Source organism: Schistocerca nitens, chromosome 2, assembly GCF_023898315.1.
Source record: "Schistocerca nitens isolate TAMUIC-IGC-003100 chromosome 2, iqSchNite1.1, whole genome shotgun sequence".
Lineage (NCBI taxonomy): Eukaryota > Metazoa > Arthropoda > Insecta > Orthoptera > Acrididae > Schistocerca > Schistocerca nitens.
Window position 1 is genome coordinate 320,055,348 of NC_064615.1, and position 9,841 is coordinate 320,065,188.

Consider the following 9,841-nt stretch of genomic DNA (forward strand, 5'->3'; position numbering starts at 1 on the left):
CTGCACAGGAGTTATCCTGCATACATATCAGAACTAGAACTCTGGGAAGAAATGGTATTGCAGAGAAATGGCTTAGCCACAGTCTAGTGGATTGTTTCCAGATGTAATTTTCAGTTTGCAGCCAAGTATGCATCAATTTTAATTTCCTGTTGGAAGTAAAGCTTTGAGGGTGGGTAGTTAGTTGTTCCCTGGTAGTTCAGTCAATAGAGCATTTGACCACAAAAGGCAAGGTTTCCGTATTTGAATCCATGACCAGAACACAGGTTTAATCTGTGAGGAAGTTTCAAATCATCACACTCTCATCTGCAGAGTCATAATTCTTTCTGGAAACAATCTCCTACGCTGTGGCTAAGCCATTTCTGTACAATACCCTTTCAGCCAGGAGTGCTAGGCCCACAAGGTATGAAGGAGTGCTTGTGTGAAGTTTGGAATGTGGGAGAGAAGTACTGGTGGTAGTAAAGCTATGAGGGCAGGTCTTGAGTGATGCCTAGATAGCTCAGTTGGTAGAGCACTTGTCCAGGTGAAAGATGAAAGTTCCAGGATTGAGTCCCAGTTTAGCAAAAAACTTTAATTTACCAGAAAATTTCAAACATTTAAATTAGCTGATAAGTATTTATCGACTTTTACAGTATTCATTTAATGATTATCAGAAAATCACATTTGATTCTTTGTTTAGGATTATATACAGATTTTCTATACTGTAAACTGGTTCATTTATATTTATCCTTTTGATCTAGATGTTTCGTATTATTTTTATGATGGAAAATACAGGTTGAAGTATCAACAATTATGGAAAGGATAGATTGCTACTCACCATGAGGACAGCACGTTGATTCATTAAGCTTTCAGCCAAAGCCCTTATCAAAAAAGAAAAACACACATGCATTCCCACAAACAAGCACAGCTCAAACACGCATGACTGCTACATCTGGCTGCTTGGCCTGTGTATGTTTTTCTTTTTTGCTTAAGGCCTTGGCCAGAAGCTTAATGTATAACAGTCTTTTCATTGTGCCTGTCTCAACTCAGTATGTCATCTTTATGGCAAGTAGCAGTCTTTCCTTTCCATAATCAGTCCTATTATTTTTGTCTTTGCCATGCCAGAGATCCCAACTTGCTGCATCATGTTTGTGAAGTTTGTGATATTCTATGCACAAATAGTTTTTGTAGTCACGTTTCCTCAGTCTGGTTGTATTTCGAGCAAGAATTTTTTCTGCTCAATAATACTGTATTTTCTTCTTCTAAGCTAGCTGTTTTGCTTTTAAGAGCTTCAGTGTCACTATTCAGCAGCTTAATAATGTTTTGTTTGGAGTTCACTGAAACTGTCAACTCTGCATGTTCACCATTAACACATGTGCCACAAGTAAACAAAAAGAGGCAATCTTCATTTACAAATTCCTATTTGAGTTTCATGTATGACTCTTAAAACCAGAAATTATGTTTAACTAACAGCAGGCCTTTTAACACCTAGGGTTTTATTTTTCACATTCCTGTTCATTACTTGATTTTATTCCTTACTTTTCCTAATCTTCATCAATGATCTTCCATGGTGTATGACACAAAAAGCACACTTCACCCTATTTCCAGATGACACAATCGTTATAATAGAGAAAGTACCAAACTGCAGTCTAGAGAACTCTGTGACCACCTTAGTCAAAGCAGCTCTAGATTTGTTTACATCAAATAGTATGCCCCACAATGTTAACAAGACTCATTTTATTCAGTTTAAAACAGTAAACAAAAAACTGGAAAATGTTGAAATAAAATATAGGGACAAAGAAATATTGAGATCTGAGTCTTCCAGATTCCTTGAATTATACACTAACAACTCTCTTAACTGGTCATCGACCTGTGTAAAAGACTGAATTCAGCAGCATTTGCCATTAACTCAATTTCATCTGTTTGTGACTTGCAAACAATCAAAGCTGCATACTTTGGATATTTCCTTTCAATCATGACATCATGTCCTGGGGAAACCAGTCACACGCAAATAACGTCTGCAGCTCATGGTCTAGTGGCCAGCATTGCTGCCTCTGAATCACGGGGTCCCGGGTTCGATTCCCTGCCAGGTTGGGAATTTTCTGTGCCCGGAGACTGGGTGTTTGTGTTATCCTCACCATTTCATCATCATCATCATCTTCATCATTCATGAGAGTGACAACATTGGACTATGGAAAAATGGGACTGTGTAAAAATTGGGACTTTGTACAGGTTTTGATGACCCACCCCCAAAACCAATCATCATCATCATAACAAGCAAATAAAATCTTTATTGCACAGAAAAGAGTCATCAGAATTATGAGTTGAGTGCATCCTATTTGCTCTTGCAGAAATTTATTCAGACAATTTGGGAGCCTCGCCGTGCTATGTCAATAATTTTTTTAACTAATGTGCTTTGTGAACAATAATTACACTGTTTGCAGAACAAACAGTGAATATCATGAACATGATACAAGAAGTAAACATGATCTTCACAAAGATATAAAAAGTGTCAGCATAGTGCAGAATGGAGCACACTAATCAAGCATAAAAGTATACAATAAAATTCCAGTTCATGTTAAATCAGTCATTGGGGATATGACTTAATTAAAAAATCAACTAAATATTAATCTTTTGCGTAGTGCTTTCTATTCTTTACAGTAATTTTTTGACAGTGTGTAGTACTTAGTGAATTGTGTTTAATTTTAAGCATTCCTGTCAGAAATGACTGTGTACCACTGGTACATCAATCGCTGACAGACTGCTTTTCATGTGAATTAGAATGTAAGCCTTATAATTTGTTTGTGTAACCATCATTACTACTGTAATCTGTGTTGTTATATGAACACTTGAACCTCTTCTATCTGGTCACATATAATTTAGATTGTAAGCCGCATGACCATTTAAATATGGTTATTACTGTATTAATTTCACATCTTCTACATCCTAGTGATACATTCGCTTCAAGAATCTGTGGAACTCGAAAATAAATAAACAAAGCTAAAAGAAATGAAATCTTCTGAGGATACATATTTTTATCCTAGTGGCATAAACAGATCTACATTTCATCATAATTTGACTTAAAATACAAAATTTTTTCTTCATGACATAAGTATCACATTATTTGTTTTAAGACTATGTTTTTAGCTAAATGGGTTTTTCTACCGCTTCACTACAGGGTGCCTCATTACTCTAAGAAATCATTCAGTTTACAAGAAGTTTGTTCTGTAAAGAATGTTTTTTAATTTCCTTTTGAATACCTGTACTTTTTATATTGATGGGAAGCATATTGTGTTTTGTTATATCTGACTCGGCAACTCCTTTGGGTACTTTCATGAGAGTTGCAGAGCCTTGGTGGAAATTCTTCACCTGCCGTGTGTTGTGGTTGTGAATGTACAATTTTTGTGAAATAATTCCCCATTGCTTGCCACAGACAACACCAGTGAATGTATATATGGATGTGCAGTAGTAAATATCCTGAGAGACTTGAACAAATCTCTACAGGATCTCCTGTTAGAGACCCCCATATATTAATCTCACTGCTCTTTTAAATAAGTTTGAAGATTTTTTTCAACTCCTGTATATCTCCCAGAAGATTATTCTATAGGAGAGTGTAGAATGGAAATCTGCAAAATGTGACAGCAGCATAATTTCTCTGTCAACAAAGTGAGAAATGGCTCATAGTGTGAAGCATGCGTAGTTAATTTTCTTGACCAGATGATCAATTTGGTCTTTCCATCTTAGCTGGCTGAGTATCTGGATGTGTAGGAATTTTGTATGTGTGGGTTCATAAATCTTCTGTTTATTAGTATCCAGTTAAGGAATTTGAAGATTTTTATTTGTTGCCTGAAAATGTATATTATTTTTTGAAACATTTTAAGTCGAGCTTTTCACTGTGAACCATACTTGACTTTAGTGACAGGAAGGTAATTGTAGGCTTCACTCTGAATGCTACTTTTGGTGGTTGAAATGTTATGCAGCCAAGCTTGGTGGCTGGAGGACTGACTTCGCACACTTTGTGGTACTGTATTGTGGTAGGGTCATATTCATAGCTTTGTTCTTAAGTGACTTACATCTTGCACCACAAGTGAAACAAAGAAGTTTAAGTGAGCAGAGTGCAGAAAGGTGTATGCCTACAACAGAAATTTCAGACAACATTTCTCTAAGGTGCATCCATGAAAGCTGAACCTTGTGGCACCTGTTCTAAGAAGCCAAACACTTATGCATTTCAGTGTCATCTCTGCAAAAAAAATTTTAGTTTTGAGAAGAACCTGAGACATCATCAGCGAAGTGATCATGGAAAGGATGTTGGTGCAAACAGATTGCTGATGTGCTGTATTTGTAATCACAAAGTACTCACAGAAAAGTATATGTCCAAACATTTAGCAGTGGTGCACGAAATACAGCTTAAGTGTGAAGAACCAAGTTCTGTATGCTTTGATGACTTTCAGAAGTGGAAGCATGAAACAGAGATGTTGACACTTCATTTTATGTCAAGAACAGTGAATGTAAACTAGCTGCTGGCAGTTCCATAAGACACTACTATTTATGCCATCATTCAGGCTGTTTTACCATGAAAGGTAAAGGCACCAGGCATTTAAAGCTGCAAGGCAGCAATAAAGTCTTAGGAGTGTGTGCCGCTAGGATGAAAGTGCAAAAAGCTGAAGATGGTATGTGCACAGTGAAATTTATGTAGACCCACGTTTTACATGAAAATGATCTTAATCATTTAAATTTATCAGAGAAAGAGGAGGACAGTATAGGAACAGGTATAGCAAATAAAATTTCATTTCAAGTTATTCTGGACAAAATTCAAGATTCAGTGACTGATTCAAAATTAGAAAGAATACACATGTTAACAAAGCAAGATCTGTACAACATTAAACAGTGTTATAATCTGTGCTCTGCCTCCATCAGACACCAGAATGATGGAACCAGTGTTGAGGCATGAGTACAAGAAGTAAACTCAAGTGATAGTCCTTGTTCCTGTTTTACAAACCACAATACACCATAAGAGAACTGCACCCACAGTTACAAAGTTGAGATGTTGCGTAATGAACACTGCTCAAAGTGAAGTTTTGAAGTGTAGATATGATTGTGTATGTATCAAATGAATGCATAGGCTTATCAACTAGGGTTTTGAGCTCATACATTACTAGTATTAGATGACTTGAGACAAGAATTCCCATGCGCCTTTCTCGTTTCTAACAGGAGCGACACTCAAGTGTTGTCCATATTTTTTCACTATATAAAATTGGAGACTGGGAAGATTTCCCCTGAAGTCTTTATGGCAGACATAGCAGAGTCCTTCTATAATGCCTAGAAATCTACAATGGACATTCCAAAAATGAGGCTGTACTGCACATGGTACATGGACAGAGCATGGAGAAAGAACATGAACAATAGTGTCACAGGCCAAGGAAAAACAGATGTTTACAAGACTATCAGAACTTTGTTGGAAGGGAGAGATACTGCTGCATTTAATGAGATGCTTTCTGCTGCCCTCAACAGGATAAAGAGTGACAAAGAAATGTCGGAGTTTGCAATTTACTTCCAGGAGAACTATGTTAATAATGTAGAATGTTGGGCTTGCTGCCACAAACTGCATGCAGGAATAAATACAAACATGCATATAGAGAGGATGCACCACACTGTCAAATACATATATCTCCTTGTAAAGCATGAGAAACATCTGGGTAAAGCAATAATCACTCTGTCATTCATTAAGGAAAATCTTTATGACAGGCTCATTGCACTTACAAAATGACAACTGACAAGCAAGATAAAGGAAATTCATTGTTCAGCCGCGAAGAAGGAAATGATGATTTTAAAAGGAAGAACATGGATGGAAGGTAGCATTCACATCAAATAAGAGTAGAGTATATTTTGTACAAGAAAGTGATGTTCAGTGTCAATATAAACTGATATGTAATAAATGCAATACATGCATACACAGGTATTCCTGCACACGTTTGGACTCCAACATCAACTGAAACCTGTGCAAACATATTCACTGTGTATGTAAACTTCAACTACATGAGCAACCTGTTGCAGACTCTCCTGACAAAGATGATCTGATTGTACACAGTAAGGACATCCGCACTACAAATGAGCGTCATGCAATATTAGCCCAAGTAAGTGCATTGGGAACATCCAACAGCTCCTTATTGTTATCACATAATTGCTGCTCAGTTACTTCAGTTCATTAACGGCATAACTACAACAGAGGAGCTTAATATCATCAAGAAGCACACAGTGTATTAATGGCAACATTGGCTGCAGTGCACAATGAAAGTGAGCGAGCACGCGCCAACCTTCCAAGTAAAAAATGTGTCCCCAAAGAAAACATTATTCCACAAAGAAGAATGTTTTCCACCAAAAAGAAGAAAGTGTAACATTGGATTCCTCTTGCAAAACCAGAAGCAAGTGAAGCACAGTCAGTCACTCTTTCTCTACTCCAAGAAAGACTGATAGTGAGTGATGCCACAGAAGGTGAACAAATGCAAGGGAATTTTTTTTGTAATTGCAAAAATAATATAAAGTGAATTTGTAAGTAAAATATGATTTCCGACTTCTCAATTGCGTGTTGTGTGTTGTTACTCTCATTACCAGCATATTTATTTACAGTTTTCTTTATTTATGTGCCACAATTACGTAAATAGTTATTGTGTCAATAGATAAATATTAAGGTTAAAATTACAATGTGCTAACATAAGTCGTAAAATAACTAGTTACCACTGAGTTAATTGAATATTCAATGACTTAATTATTCCTTGCCATTTCATAAGATAATGCAGTGGGATGAATTGAAGGGGTATTCAGAAGAAAGTGATAACCTAAAAGAGCACATTTTGAGCTGCTGTGTATTATATGTTTAATTAAATTCCAAGTCAGGAACTGAATTTCAATAAAACAAAACAAATTGTGAGCTCTGCTTGTACATGGAAAAAAGTATTACGACATTTTGTGCTTAAGTGAAGCACATGTTCTGGTGACATCTCGGCCAGTGCTTGCTTCCTGATATTTTGGCACCCATCATTAGCATTTGGAGTGATGCCGCCAATTACCTTCCTGTCGCTGAGGTCAAATTGAACCATTTGTGTACTTGGTTAGTGATCATGAGGGCTATATTTTTCATTGTGGAGTTGGGCCCTTTCGGATACTTGTATCATCAGTAAACACGACTTTTTTGATCTGTCATTAATTGTAATTGGTGCCCATTAGTACAAATCAGTGGCCCAAGTACCGAACCCTGGGGGCTCTGAATTTTATATTTCCCCAGTCTGAATTTATTTTTATACGTGCCTCCATTAGGCCCTCTTTGTTTTCTGTTGTGTAAGTAAGATTCTAACCGGGTCAAAGGTTTGTTTTGATGCCATAATGTGTGGAAGCTTTTTGAGCAGTGTGATATAATCTGCACAGGTGAATGCATTAGAAAGATCACGAAAGGTACCCATTGGATACCTTCTGAAATTTAGTTCTCTTATGATTTCATCTGCTAAATATAGCCCTTTCTCTGCGGAGAATCCCTTATGAGAGCCAAACCATTTAGGTGTCTCTCAGACATTTTGTATAGTGTGGTTATAAACCCTATCATGCTCTACCCTCTCAAATACCTTTCAGAACACTGGCAGCAGAGAGATGGGCTGATAGTTGGATATTACATTCCTCACTTCACACTTCAGTTTTGTGGATTGGCTTCAATATCACATGTTTTAGTCTATCTGGAAATACACCAGTTTCCATTGACTGGTTGCATAAATAGCACAATATGTGATTGATCCCACTTGATACAACATCATATCCAATTTCATTAGGAGTTCTGATTTTGAAATGAAATGCTACATTTGGTGTGATTTGCACGTGATTAAGTAGCTGTATGGCTTCTGTGAGAGATCGTTCATTATGGTCCCCTGATTTTTTCAGCTGTAGTGAGAAAAAAAATTACTGAAATGTGAGGCTGCAACTTCTGGACTATTTTTGTGTGTACCATTACCAGACCAAATGAGTGCCTCCGCCCCCCCCCCTTCTGCCCCCGCCACTGCTCTACTCTGCGGCTGCTTGCTGTGTGTCCTTGAATAGCCACATATATGCCATTTTCAGTGGACACCATGGCTTGATCAGGTGAACATCAGACTTTTGTAATAAAGCGTTTATTAAAAAAATGGTGGATCACCAACAACTACCTCTGTCCCCTCTGTGTCCTCGGTGGCTCAGATGGACAGAGCGTCTGCCATGTAAGCAGGAGATCCCGGGTTCGAGTCCCAGTCGGGGCACACATTTTCAGCTGTCCACATCGAGGTATATCAACAACACCTGTCGGCAGCTGAGGTTTTCAGTTAGTCATCATTTATTCCAGGGAAAAGCTGCACGGTCATCAACAGTAACTGTTCTTTCGAGAACAAGTAACTGTCTTCGTATTCCCTCTTGGTAGCGCTACGTGGCCATTCTGAGCCCGATCTTCTTGTGACTATACATTCTTGTGACCGGTGCTGCCAGTAATCATGTACAGTGGCTACATTCTGACCATGTCTTTCTGCAGTATTGCAGAAGGAACATCCAGCTTCTCGTAGCTCTGTTCATGACCTCATTCAAATTCAGTGAGTTGTTGATAATGGTGTCTTCATTGCCTTAAAGGCATTCTTGACTAATGTCAGCTCACCATGCCCAATCTCAAAGGTAACTAATGCTCATGACCATTACAGTGTGTATTTAAAACAAACCTGATCTACATCCTCATAGTGGTGCTATTAGCGCCACTCTTGTTCTAGTGGCAAAAAATTTGAATCGATATCATCTTTCAGATGTAGAAACATGCCTACCATCTTTTGTTTCTCTTGCAAAACTCCTCCTTGCTGTTGCAATTTTTTTCCCATCAGTGTATATAGATTTAAATAAAACAGTCATTTTTAAAAATTACTTCTAATGTATTTAGGATATTTATTATGCTTTTACATTATTAATTTTTGACGTCCTATTTCCAGTGATCCTGACAAAGCAGTATTTGTACCCTTCAAGAAAGTTGTAATGGCTTGGAGTATCTAAACAAAGAGTAATGTATCAATTTACTTATTGTTGAAGAAGCTATTTTTGTTGATTTTTTGTTTGGCATGATAGAAGAAGTGAACACACACACACACACACACACACACACACACACACACACTCACTTTACACTGCACACAACCAGCACACATTTGTATATATACAGAAAACTGCTTACTCTAGACTTGCAACGGCTTGACATCTTATATTAGTTACGAATGCTGTATGAACTTGTTTTGAATACTAGTGTACCGATGGTATTATTTTTTGAAAGAAAGAACGAAATAGACATTGTTGATTCATTTCACAAATCAGTTCATGATTCTTAAATTCCTGTTCATGATATCTGGTGCCTGAGTACCGTAATTTGTGGTAAATGTCATGACATTCCATGTTAAATATTATGAATCACAACATTATGGCTAGCTTGACGCTGCAGATATTTCTGTCTATATGCAAAATTTTACGCACTGCAATTGTTAGTAAAATAAATGCATACTTTATGTATTTCCATTGCTTGAAGACGTCAAAAGTGAAGTGGGCACATTTGTAAATTGTTAAAGAGGGTTTCCCATTTGTTGCTGTAACTACAATAACATAGTGCTGAGTCTTTCTGCCTGTTGTATTTGTCAAAACAGAGAATATGTATTCTGGTCATTTGCACATTTTCTTCTTCAGCCGTTGGTTATTGTTTGAAAACTAAATATTTGATTGTTGTCAGCTAGTAAACATGTAGCACATGTGACATTTTTCATGTAATAATTTTGCTCAGAAGTGAAGACCTTAGTGTCGGATGAGGCAGTAGTATGAATATTAATTT

General features: G+C 37.2%; 1 protein-coding gene across 1 annotated transcript in view; it reads left to right on the forward strand.

Moving 5' to 3' along the window:
* The window catches only part of LOC126234387 (uncharacterized), a 62,864-nt gene extending 53,306 nt beyond the window's left edge, over positions 1-9,558 (forward strand). The window contains exon 5 of the mRNA XM_049943073.1: positions 8,961-9,558. The gene's annotated coding sequence lies outside the window, so the exon portion shown is untranslated. The remainder of the gene's footprint in view (positions 1-8,960) is intronic.
* Positions 9,559-9,841: the final 283 nt, after the last annotated feature.